We start from the raw sequence: 13346 nt of genomic DNA, 5'->3' as shown, positions 1-13346 counted from the left end.
TGTACATCTATAGCACAGAAATGCGCATCTAAATTAACCTTTAAATGCGCATTTCGAAATTACCAGATATGTTTCATGGCAAACAATAAAGATAAGTACATTCTGTCGCGAATTATGCGCTTCACTTTCACATGATCACTTATTGGTCGGCGACCAGCGAACTCAGTGAACGAGATTAAATGCGGGAGAATAGGCACTAATAGCTGTACAAACTCTTAGGCACTTGTTGTTTCGACACTAACACGCCTTATAAATCATTCGATAATAGTTATGTGCTCACGTCCAATACGTATACGTTCAAAATCACACTTACTCCAACCTAAATGTCCGTTGGCGAGTTGTGAGTTACTCGGGAGCATGAGTGAAGGGCTCGATGACCAGCCTCAAAGAGCTGCTGCTATTTTGAAAGCTCTGTACCATCACACGTGGCCTGAACAGACGACGAATTGTCATCGAGCCATGTTAACAAAAGTGAATGTAGAGCAATCTACGCATTCATTCTGAAAACCGGTTCCCCATTTTGAGTTTCAAGAAAGTTGTGCGTACTCTGCACGTGAAGCTTTCATCCCGCCCAAGGAAAAAGCACGTTCCAGAGATACGTCGGTGTCCTTGTGGAAGCTTGTGCATTCAGCTGGACTGGACCGTCGAATGTGAAGCGCGCGCGGTCGCTTGCGTGCGTGTGTTCTTTCCCCTTGTTTTCCTATCAAAGTTAGGCCACACTGCCATAACTGTAACCAGCAAATGAGTTTAATCAAATCTTACCACGCGATGACGAGGTTTTGATTGATGCATGCGAGCAGCGTTTGGTCAATAACTGCGCTGTCTACATATACTTCCAGGTCGTGCTAACTTTCAGGAGTGCGAAATTCTCTTGAATTATGAAGTTCTGAACCATTCAGGGCATGCTTAAGGTGCACTTAAGCTGCATGAATTAAACGCCTGTAGGATATGAAAAAAAAAAGAAAACAAATCTGAATGCTATTTCTCGCACTATAGAACGGCGCGATAAAACACAGGCAGCTAAATGATTTGGCATTTGCAAATGTTCAGTGTAGGGTAAGTATTATAGATTTACGCTTTCAGTCCTCCGCTTGTAAAAATAGCAAAGACGGGCAATGCCAGTCTTTCGTTCGTTCTTTCTTTCTTTCTCTTTCTCTTACTCTTTATTCATTTATTCATTTCTTTCGTTATTTCTCTCTTTATTTTCGAGGACTTTACTTTTACACCGCACACTAAAAAAACATTTTACACACTTTGGGGCGTATATATGTTCTCTTCAGGCAACACTCATCATCCGTCTTGCATTCATTTCCATGCTTCAACTTGCCGCGCTCGCTATTTTCACGTCAAGAACCCCATGTCGCGCTGATAGGCGCATGCCGTTCCTGACCTTGATGCAGTGGACGCGCACCATTAAAGAAAGGAAAGGCGCGCCAGGTTAGATTTAGGAGTTTAAAGCCGATTCCCAGATTATTGTTTGGGGACAACGTAAACCACGAAGTGTTCTTACTTTGTGGTACAGAAAAACCACACTGCTCTTACTCAATTTACGCGACTGACAGCCAGAACATACACGAAATGACTATTCTCCGGTCAATATATGCTTAAAGAGCAAACTCCGAGTCGTTCACGATTGTCGGCAATTAAATTTTATCAGCCATGCATGACTGGACTACAATCCCTATTTAATGTCAAAAGAAAAATGGATGTGGCTTAGGTAAGGTTAAGCCCAGGATGCGAAGCATACTAGCCTTTATTTTAGTTGTTGAACCACTGTTTAGCCTGGTGAACTGCTGTTGCTTGGCTATATTTGGTTCGGCTAGACGAAGAAACAACTCATGCGTTTCTCTGCTTCGCCTTCAAGAGTGGAACGCGACAGCGTTCCCGTCGACCCGCCATTACAATGGGCTACGGCGCAGCGACTACGCGCCCCGCATTGGACGCGGTAAGCGTCGAGCAACGCAGCGTTCGGCGCGGCAACGAAATGTGCGCCTGAGCAAGCGACGCACGCCTGAGCGTTGGAAACAGCTCGTTTCTAAGGCAACACCGCATTCACTAGAGGCGCTTTTGTACCGCTTTGAAGCATCGTACTCGTGGCTCACCAATAAAGAAAAAAAAAAGTACTCGTGGCTCAGTGGTAGCGTCTTCGTCTCACACTCCGGAGACCCTGGTTCGATTCCCACCCAGCCCATCTTGCAAGAGTTGAGCCAAAGCCACTTCTCCTCTGTCGTGACGTCACGGTGTCACGTGGTTTGAAGGCGACACCGCCGCGCCTGAGGAGCTGGGTTGAACTCTCGTAATATGCTTCGCATAAAAAAAATATTGTGTGCGACAAATTACTTCAGCGTCAGATATCACTTGAACAAACTGTTCTGGTTGACAGAGAACTTCCTTTGAATGAACTTTAACTTCAGCAAATAGTTATTAGAGGCCCTTAACTATTCTCTAAAAGAAGTGTTGCTGCATTAATTGATGGCGCATGCTTATTAGGCGTCCGACGAGGCTGCGTGCTACGCGGTAAATCACCGTGAATTGAAACAAATAAAATAGCAATACGGACGGGTTTGTTCACTCGGCGACCACATTGCTTGCGTGGTTCGCCTAGGCTTTTCCCACTCCAGTGGCTCGTGCCACACGCGGCAACGCTGACGTCATCGCACCGGATAACGTGACTCGAGATACACGCGAAAGGCAACAACTATAGCTGAAGAGACAAGAGTCACAAGAGGAAACGAGCATTTTGTACGCGTCGCAAAATAAAGGTTGCGCACATGCTACGCACGCACACGCGGAAGTCGGTGCACGCAAAGCTTACACAAGCTGACAAAGATGACACGTTACGAAATAAGACGCTTCTGCGCAGGTTTCGATGAAGAACGCGTACCTCTGCAGCCAGCATGCTTGCACCTTGGAAGCAGTATATAGTTTGACTCAGCATCAAAACTAGTTGAATCAAAACACACGACGCGCTCGACGCGTCGTGTGTTTTGATTCAACTAGAAGGAAGGAAGGAAGGAAAAAGTGGAGAAGGAAAGGCAGGAAGGTTAACCGGTTTGCTACCCTACACATGGGAGCGGGATGGGGGATGAAAGACGGGGAAGAGAGAGACAGAGCACATAGATTGGAGTCACTGTTCTGATTTCAAGCTGCACGATGAGCGCGTAAATAGTCAAGTTCCGTGGACTAGGTTTAAGGAGTTTAAATTCGATAAGACTTAATAGTTTGAAGTCGATTGCCAGTCGCAGATACGTCGGCATTGCGTACCATGCGGCTTGTGCGCAGATCGGTGGTTACGTTCACGAACATGATTTAGGTGCTTGCACCGCCAGAGTTTAGCAGAACCGACGTGCACGAGCCGATGAGGCAAGCAAAATAACTGCAGCAGAACACCCGAACAGGATAGAAAATAGAATGTATTCAAAAAGCGAACAAGCTGAATCGTGTTGCTAAAACGCCCCGATAAGCAGTGATATATTCATTTAGAATCAGTTGACCAAAGAGAGCGGTAATTGGAGATAGCTGGAAGGAACCTTTGTTCTACCCGCCGCGGTGAGCTTTAGTGGCTATGACGTTGCGATGCTAAGCAAGAGGTCGAGGGCCCTATGTCCAGCCACGGCGGCCGAATTTCGACAAGGACGAACTGCGAAAGTGCACGTTTACTTAGTTTATGTGCACCTCAAACAACCCCATGCGGTCTAAATTAATCTGCAGACCCCACTACGGTGTACCTCACAATCATATCGTGAGTTTGACCCGTAAGAGCCAAGAATTTATGTTTCAATAAGCCTTTGTTCTGCTGCGAACATACATAGGCCGATTGTGGTGAGAATGAGCCTCGAAAGAATAAATTACGTTTTTTGGTTCTGCCAGCACTTGACCGCGATATTGTAAAGATTCTATTCCAATGCTATTCCTTCTCTCGCTTCATTAGTGGTCCAAGTGGCAGTCCGCCCATGTCGTTGCCGGGATCGGGTGGCCCTGAACGATGGCTGACAAAGGAATGAAATCGAGCTAAAGGAATCCGTACAAGATACCGGTCCTGACTTATGGATTCGAAACTTCAGAATTAACAAGGGAAACTTAAGCAAGCAGTAATGAAACAAATTAAAATAATAGCCTTAAGTTCCAGGCGGGAAAAGGTGGCCCTGTGGATTGGATATCAATTTGACGTAGGTAGTCTCCTAGTTAGACTTAAGAAAAAGAAGTCGAGTCGGACAGGTAATGTAACACGTGGAAGAGATAAGCGGTAGTCTATACTGGTGCAACAGAAAAGCGCTTTACGGAGAAGGGAACGGACGATGGAAGATTAGATAAAGGGAGGAGATTAACGGAAAATTTCAGGCATTTTACGTTCGAGTACATAGGCTGCGTTTAGTCGGGGATCACGGGTGGACCCCTTTTTCTTGCGGCGGTGTTTAACATTAGGCTCGTTATGACGCTTGTGAATAAACTACATCATTACATCTGAGAACAATATGGGTAGTCGCGCAAAGTGCAGAGGTTGCGCTCGAAGTTTTGATTGCAGATTTGATTGCATTTGTCTAGAACGAATGCGTAGATAATGTTTAACCCCTCCAGTAAGAAATAACGGCGCGATGCCAAGGCTTAAAAGCTATACGCGATTTTATTTCAAGGTGCGGCAGGCTGCATTGAAGAAAGTAAAGATGATAGGATGATCCTTCGCTAATTTTTTAAGTGAGTGGTTATTTTAGGAGTAAATAAATATTGATTTAGCGTGAAGTCAGCGACGCTTTTCTTTTCTTTCATGAAAAAATATGAATCATTGGCTCAAACTCACATGTAGCAACGCTGGGTGTGTGTGTCTGTGTTTCTTCGTCGCGTCTATGCGTTACGCCAATGCATTGAATGTTACGCAACAGCAAGCCCAACCTGCAGCCTTAGTCCACACGTACAAGTTAATCTTCTACTGCAGGCATTACGAGTAAGGAAAAGCTATTCTTCTACTATGGCTAACAAAACAAACTACCTCAAGCATCCCTTCATACAAAGTAGTCCCATTAGTAAAGTGGCCGTGCGCTGCAATGCTATGCAGTCTGGAAAGAAGTGCGGCCATGTTGGACAAACTAAAGCTTTAATTGACCCGCAGCTTAACGTCCGGGAGTTTATTTTTCTTGCTATTACTTCACACAACTGGGACAAAGGCAATCACGCAGTATAATGCGTGCACTGCGAGTGCAGGTTTAACCATGCGCCGCCTGCGAGTATAAATTGCTTCGATACGAACGCTTCTTGGTTCCTAATTCTATGGTACACGCGGCTTTGAAAGTATCCATGCAGCACCTGTCGTGTCAGTGCCCTTCTTTGGAAGTTCAGAGGGTTGCCCTTCCCTGCTGTTTGAAGTACTTGGACGACCGACCACTTCTCAAAGAGAAGATCGTGGGACAGCGGAGTCCCAGATGTCTGCGACGCGAAAGGCCACGACAAGATCCGCGTTTACTGGAATCCGCCGGAACGGGCAATCGCGTGTGATCGACCTAACGATTGGTACGTACAGTCGCGGACAGAATATTACGGACCATGAAATCTAAGAAAAAGCTGAATATCTCCGCAACCTCACAACGCAATCTGGTATTTGCATTTTGGACCTCGACTAGAACACGCTAACAACGTTGTCGTGGGCAGTTTCACTGGTTACTGCTACAGGCTGCTCGGGAATTGAACGTTTTCGGAGATCCCGTGGTCCATTTTATTCTGTCCGCGACTGTACATGTGTGTACCGTATTTCCTTATCTTCTTCTCATCTTTCGGGTCAGCGCTTTCTGCCCTCCCACCTTCAGAGTAGCCAACCGGGATCAGCCTGGTTAATTTTCCTGACTTTCCGTTATGCAATTCCTATCTCCTCCTCTCTCTCGACAGGAATAAAATTGTGCGATCATAAGTGAAGTGGTGATAGTCGCTAGCGTACGAACCCTTTCGGATGACGTCTTCTGGGTTCGCGGGTGCGCGTTCTCCCATACCGAGAAATGACGATCAAGAGGCAGCGCGAAATGAAGGCAGCGTCCCGGCCCAGTGTCTGCACCAAAACGTCACTACCGCAACCTTAGGCACGCCATCTTTTATTCTCTGGGTAAGTGCCGTTTAGAAACTGAGCCTGGAGCTACAGAGCTTTTTGTATGTAACAACGACTACTTAAAGCGGCCGCAGGTGGATTGCGACAGAGAATGCGAGCATATTGTAGTTCTACCTGGTCACGGTTCTTAGGATATTTGTGTTTTTTTAGAATCTGACGTCAGCATCTTCGGAACTCACTCAGCCAAGTGGATGACCGGCCCTTTACAAGGGCAAATATACTGTGTGTTTGGTCTCACTGGAACACAGCCGAAATTTTAGAGAAAGGCAGACAGGACAGCTCTTCTGTAAATTTTTTTTCTGTGTTCCGGTGCCTTTCGAGATCTGTTCGACATGAACTTTACCCACCGGCCCGACTCGCCGCCGTGCTAGTCTCATCCATCCTCAAATCAGAAAGCTAGGCGTGTTCTAATGATTTTTCCTGGGATCCATGTATATGAAAAGACGCTTATAGAGCCCGTGCGCCTACTAATGTCTGAGCGAATAGTTTCCTCTTTCTTTCCTTTCAATCCCTCATCCTCTCTCCCCCATGCAGGGTAGCGAGCCCGTTGTCCTTCTGGGTAAACCCCCTCGCATTTTCTTCTCTCTCTCTCTCTCTCTTAGAAGACTCAACGTTCACGGAGGCCATCATCACTGCACACAGTGTGAGTCACACTTTTCTGAATGGTCGAGTGGCCCAGATGTTGGGCTGCGCGAGCGTCCGCAGGCGGCTCGCACGCGCAGTGCGGTGCAGCTATCTTGCGGGATCTGCTGGGCTATAGACCTGTCATAGACCGAGCACGAGGCGTGGCCTTGCATGGTCCTACTGCGGCGTGGGCCCGAGCCTCTTCTTTTTTTATTTGTTTTGTGAAAGATGGAGACCACATCAGCTAATTGACCCCTCCAGACAAAGCGCGACTCGCACTGCACAGCAAAGCAAAACAAAAGGCAGCCGAAGCCAAATTTCTGTTATGCGCATGCGCAAAGAGGTCAACACCACTTCTCGATATTCGTTTAAGTCTCGCCATTGCGCATGTCTGAATGTTTGAATGCTTTATTTAGACAATAAATTGTCCGGGATGTAGGCGCTAAAGACAGATGCAACTGCCTGACAAAGGCTCCCCTACAAGTATTCAAGTCTACCAGTATACAAGTTTTCAGCCGTTCTATTTATCTATAACTCTTAGTTCCTCGCCTCCTCATAACAAATTGGGCAGTGTGTACATTTGTGGGAGATAAAGTAAAAGCTTCGGGAATAAGGCGACGCGTACACAGAGCGGCCGACGCAAGTAACCATTTTCTACTTCTATCATTTGGTTGTAGCATTACAGTTCTCGCTGAGAATGTAGCTTCTTCAACGAGAATCGTAGACGCCTAGGGTTGCCGCGTGAACGCGCATTTGAAAAGTAATATCTGCTCATATCTTAAACGAGTGCGTTTCGTTTCATGTTATCTAACGCTGTATCACACTTTTGTCGGTCCGGTGCGCAAAACACAGCGATCGGTGCTTCGTATCAGCGATCTGCAACGTCCGCGATGTAACAAATGCAACAGTACGTTTTATCTGCAGACTTCGCACGAGGCTACTTTGTTTCGCAACGGCCACTGCCGTTTTAGAGTGGCGCGAACATGTTTTCCAATCTGGCCTGCTCTCAATTTTCGCGTCAGCGTCGCCTACAAATCGGCTCGGTTAATTCCGAGCGACATACATGCGACCGTGGCATGAAAATCGCCACTCTGCTTTCGGACTTATGCGCGTGTATATATCCTCATAGGGGCATAGATTTAGATACGAGATAACACAATGTTGTCACATATTCTACCAAATGTTCAACAAACTAAAATGTGATATTACACGTCCTCGCACTTAACTGTGACTAGCTCGTTTACACCAGCGATACGGCGGCAAGAAGTTTCTCGAAAGAGGTGCTGTTTTCGAATTATGCGTTTACTGGAACCAACGTGCTATAATTCGGCAGTGACTACAACTCGGTTCATTCATTCAAATAACTTTATTCAGTGCCCTGCGATTTGGTGGGGTGGGCCTGGACCCCGCCTGTTCTGAGAAAATATGTGATAGTTTCCGCAAATGATGATAAAGATTGCGGCACCCCGGTAGATGTTACTGATTTCAATTCAAACCATCAAGCTTCCAACGTTCATCGTTGGGCCTAACGGCGCTATAATCAAACTAATGTGTTACGCTAGAAACGTGCGCGCGGTAATGCCACGCAGAATGTCGAACAGCAAGCACTTATGTAGCTACACGAATTCGTGCTTTTAGAACGGACATTTGAGCACATATAAGCTCAGGAGCTAACATAAAACGACACTCATCGCACGCCTGGTTTTAAGATAGCGCATAGAAAAAGAAAAGAAAACATTCTCATGGAATGACCAGACAACAGCTATTTTCTGGTCATACGAAACCAGCAAATACCCGTACCTTTAAAAACGCTTTCTTTATCCGAAACTTATAGTTACACAAGAAAGTTTGACGATCCTGAAAACGAAAAATGAACGGAAAAAGAAGAAAAAGGAGGAAGAATCTCGCATCATACGCTGGATTATATGCTCTTTGCAACGCACACTCAACTCTTCAGGGCTTTTGCCACGTACCGTGAGATATGACGGGAAGCAGCCGTGCGCCATGCTGAGATAACAAAGCTTTGCGCAACCTCATCGAAGCTGTAGCCTTATCAAGTGCTATGCCATGAATTAGGTTAAAGAATAAAGCTACTCTTTGATTCTTTTGCGGGCGACAAAGATATTTACAGCTATGCGTCATACATGTTCTAACTGGGCTTTGCACATGTTCGCAATATATTTGATACCGCTTAAGCGCGCTGCAGCCTTCAGGATGAAACTTACCTATTGTATTTCTTAGTCCGAACACGAACCATGCCAGAGCCAGCGCAAGATTATTTGACATTTGCCTACGGACTTCCATTTCCGATGTAATAGGGAGCATTCACTTGACCTCATCATGAGACATCTTGTAGTCCTATTCAGAGCGTCCACTGTGCAGATGAGCGGATCGAGATGATGATGATAAAAATGGCTTTATTATTCTAGATAACGCACATATTTTCACCGTGATGGCTATTCTACAATATGCCAACAGCGATCACGTCGGTGCCATAGCCCGATATAGTCGATTTTATAGAGTGGTGGCATCTTCATGGGCATGAAATGATCCTCGGGGCATTTGTGACGGACAGGCTCCGACCGCTTTCCGGGAAAATCAACCGCGTCAAAAGCAATGAGAAGAGGCACACAATGTCTGAGACAAATGCCGTTACCTGCAGGCAACGCGGCATTTAGTAGAAAATTGAAGAGTTTGTACTTTCAAACTGAATTGAAGCTGTATTGTTCATTGAGACGTTTACGACGATTTCTGCGGTTGGCGATGTGGAGCGGGGACCAGAAGCTATCTCGCACCGCGCGAGCTGCAACGAAGTCGTGCGATTAGGAATGGAATTTCGCCCCATGATCGTGTACAGTGTCTTATAGGTCACAAGTGTGCGCCCTGTAAGCATAAAGCTTAGTTCTTCAGATCGCGAGAGCAATATAGTTAAAGACTTACAAGAATTCTCCTTAATTACTAAAAAAGAATCACATTGATCGTTATGAACAAACTCGGCTCTGACGGGATACCGACATCGTGCACGTTGTGCTTGTAATGGCAATTATACGTCCACCCTTGCTTTAAACATGCTAAAAATTTGCCGCTCAGTTTGGTTTCTTTAGCTTTTTCCGTCGATCTCACAAAAGTGGGCCAGCACACCCGCTCGTACATGAAAGTCATCAAGCTGTACCTATAGCCGGCTTCTCGGAAATTCGTTTGCGCGCAGGCTGTTAAACATCCTTGCGTAGCCTACGTGTACGAACTTTACCGAGAAGCATTATGCTTACCATGTTTTGTTTCGTACACTACGAACCATGTTGTTTCATGAATTGCACCAACTCACGCAGGGCCATCCCTCAATCTACGTCATCCGCTGGTAAGAGTGGTGAAGCCGTTCTCGAATAGGAAACTTATCCGTGTTTCTTCGAAGCCAGCAAAATGCTGCGATAAAGATGGGTACGCCTTCATCAGAAATAAGCCCCATCATTGAAGATGGATGCATGCTGGTCCGACAGTCGAACCCAGGACCACTGTCTGACGGGCAAGTCGTTCCTCCAACAGTACAAACCAGGTAAGCCAACGACAGTAACTAAGAAGATTGGTCAGTCGTCTTCAAGGAGGCACCTGCTAGTATTATATCTTAGTTGACATACCTGCAATAGTATGCTTAATTACGCAGTCATGAGTTACTTAGAACGAGCAAACTTCGATGCGGGCTGGACTGTATAGTTAGTTCGGGTCCGGATAACACTAGTCGGAAAAGAACGCTGCGACCCAAGAGTCATTAAACTGAACTCATTGTGGGAAGTGAGCCTTAAAGTCAATCCTTAAACCCGGTTTTCGACCATCCCCACTCCCTGTTTATTTATTTTCACCTATGGTCTGTAAAGAGCGCATGAAATTATATTTTACTAACGAAATGCGTTGATTTACCGAAACACGATAACTTTAGCATGACGGCATAAATAGTAGGAGCTCCAAAATGTCTCAACCTTTTTCCATCTCGGACTCGGTCAGTGACTGCACCTACTTCTCCACTGCGTTACCTGCCCAGACAAATTTCCGTCGAACTGTTCACTACATGGGACAATATGTTTGGGATACGTCCTCCGGATGAAATACCCTGCTTACTTTGGGACAAGTGAGTCGTATAGCGCAGACAAGGCACAAGGACACGATGAGGCACATGTAGAATACCCAAACGCAGCGCCCACGTATTCTGTGTGCACCTTTTCGCGTGCTTGTGCTTTGTCTGTGCTGCACCTCTCTCGCGTCATGAATGAAACACCCAGCAAGCCCGTAATGCCACACTCATTGGTTACTGCGGGTTTGTTTTACGTTGTTTTTGGAACGCCATGATACTTGTTCGCTCGAGTTGATCAGGCAGCACTCTTTCGACAACTCGAAATGTGCCTAGCATAAAGTCGGGACAGCCGATTATGGATGGCGCAGACTCTGCCTGTGCGAGTCCCTCGGACCACCGCCGTTTTCGATTCCGCGGAACTAGCTACTAACTAACTAGTTACCAGGGCGAGAGCTATGCGGTGTCGCAGTGTGCAGGTTGATACCACGGAACTAGCTACTAACTAACTAGTTACCAGGGCGAGAGCTATGCGGTGTCGCAGGGTGCAGGTTGATACCAAGACGGGGCCGAGACTCACCGCCTCACTGCATCCTTCGGCGCCGCGGGAATTGGTCGTCACCGATGGGTAGGGTAGGTGGAGAAGCACGTGGTCCTCGTCGTCGATGTCTCGTCCGAGAGGGGGTCAGCCGCACTGCACTCGTCCGTCAGTCCCGCCCTCTCGCAAGCGTCGTGGTTCCTCTAACGTGCTTTCTTCCTCTTCATCGGTGCCGCCCGATATCACAATGTCACCGGTGTCGCACAGTTCGAAGAACGCGGCAACGGTGCGCAGGATGTCGTCGATTCACGGTTCTTTCCCTCGGAAGCCGCCGTTCGCGGTGAACGAGTCGTGCGGTTATACGCCGTTACGTTCTTTCGGCCTGCAACCGTTCCAGAAGTACGTCTTTCGCGTTAAGATTAAAGAGGAGAGAGCGAGGCTAGTTTGCGGTCACGTGCTCGTAAACGAATGTCGGGATCTTGCAGACGATGTTTGTCAATCGTATCGTGATTTGAACGCCAGGATAGAAAGAAAGTTACGCACTGGAACTGAAGTGCCGGGGGCCGGACAGCAACGCGAGAAATCCAGATGAACAAACAAGAGCCCTCCTTTGAACGTGTGTTTTGCTCACGTGCGAACAAAGCAGAAGAAAATGCAGGAAAGATGACCGTCTGCACGATGGCCGGCGATGGCGTGCAAATCTTTGAACAAATGATAGCGGCTCGCTCTATTTCGTTATTGCAGTGGGAGAGCTCCAAATCCTCTGGGACGGCACCGGAACACGATAAAATATCCGAGGGGATGTGTGTGTTCTTAAAAGGCGCAACAAAACACAACAAACAAAGCACACGCTGGGAACTTGAAGAGCAGCACAGAAGGTAGTCGTTTCTGGGTCTCACGAAGAAGGCGGTCGCGGTTAGCCCGAACTTGTGTATAGAACACAGTCAGAAGAGCACCGGATAGGGGTCGCGGGTGTCGCAACAAAACACACACTCGGAAACAAAGAAAAAGCGGGTGAGGTGACAAACGAGCAAATTTTTGCCGAAGCGAGCAGAAATCAAAACGCGTCACCGGACCACTGGATCGGTGCCCGTTGGGACAGGGGAAACGGTCACTAAGCCTTGGGTTCTCGGCGAATCGGCACTTCCGCGCTGGTTCCTTCGAGAGGAACGACGTCTGCAGTCGGAGCCGGCGCAACAGAAGGAAACGACGAATTAATTAGGTGCGCAGGGCCGTTTAGGAGGGGTTTTCTTCCGGAAAGAACACTTCGGGAGCGAGGGACACCTGCTTGGCTCGATGCCCGAGTGCGTTCTTCTTTCCCGTTTGGGACAACAAGGCAGGCGGGAGGGCTTGCTGCTTCGGCGAGGCGCCGAATGCCACGCAAGGGAAGAGAACACCGGCAGATGCGCAGCGGGGAAGAGGAAACAACACACCGGGTGGGGAGTAAGTAGGGAGCAAAAAAAAGAATAACGGGAGTAGGTAACAGGCTCTCTAAATCGTCTCAGGCGGTTCGTCGACGACCTGCGGCGACGGCAGCGTCTTCCAGTCCGGTGGCCGCGGGGCACTTGGTCGACCCGCGCGTCGGATAACGGTCCGCGACGAGGGGGCGCGTCGAGGCGCCGAGGCAGCAGCAGTCGTAGTCGTAGCGGCGGCGCCGCCAACGGCCGCTGGCGGCGAGGAGGAGAAGGAGGAGGCGGCGACGACTCGTAGCGGTGGTATCCGGAGGAGGCCGAGCTGCGCCGAGCGCGCCAGGGATCATCGCGGCCGCGCGCCCACCAAAGCCGGCGACGTAGCCATGTGCCCGGCTGTGGCTCGTCTGCGACGGACGCTCGGTCGGCGCGGCATCGGCGCGGGAGAGGAGGGTCCCCGTGCGCCCGCGTTTGCGCGCGCGCTCCCGAGCGCGCGCGTCTCTCGCGGGGGGGGCGAGGAGGAACCACCCGCCCACCTCCTCGCCCTCGTCTCGCGTACTCTTGGTTTTCCATGCTTTTTTCTTTTTTTCGCATTGGCATTTCTTTTTCTTCTATGCGCAC

The 13346-nt window shown here is 48.2% G+C and overlaps 1 protein-coding gene across 1 annotated transcript in view; it reads right to left on the bottom strand.

Annotated features, from left to right (window-relative positions):
• The window catches only part of FoxP (forkhead box P), a 501832-nt gene extending 488719 nt beyond the window's left edge, over positions 1-13113 (bottom strand). Inside the window, exon 1 of the mRNA XM_065439573.1 lies at positions 11359-13113. The gene's annotated coding sequence lies outside the window, so the exon portion shown is untranslated. The remainder of the gene's footprint in view (positions 1-11358) is intronic.
• Positions 13114-13346: the final 233 nt, after the last annotated feature.

Source organism: Dermacentor albipictus, chromosome 6, assembly GCF_038994185.2.
Source record: "Dermacentor albipictus isolate Rhodes 1998 colony chromosome 6, USDA_Dalb.pri_finalv2, whole genome shotgun sequence".
Classification (NCBI taxonomy): domain Eukaryota; kingdom Metazoa; phylum Arthropoda; class Arachnida; order Ixodida; family Ixodidae; genus Dermacentor; species Dermacentor albipictus.
Note: the sequence above shows the minus strand (reverse complement) of the source record. Positions and strands in the feature narration are given on the sequence as shown.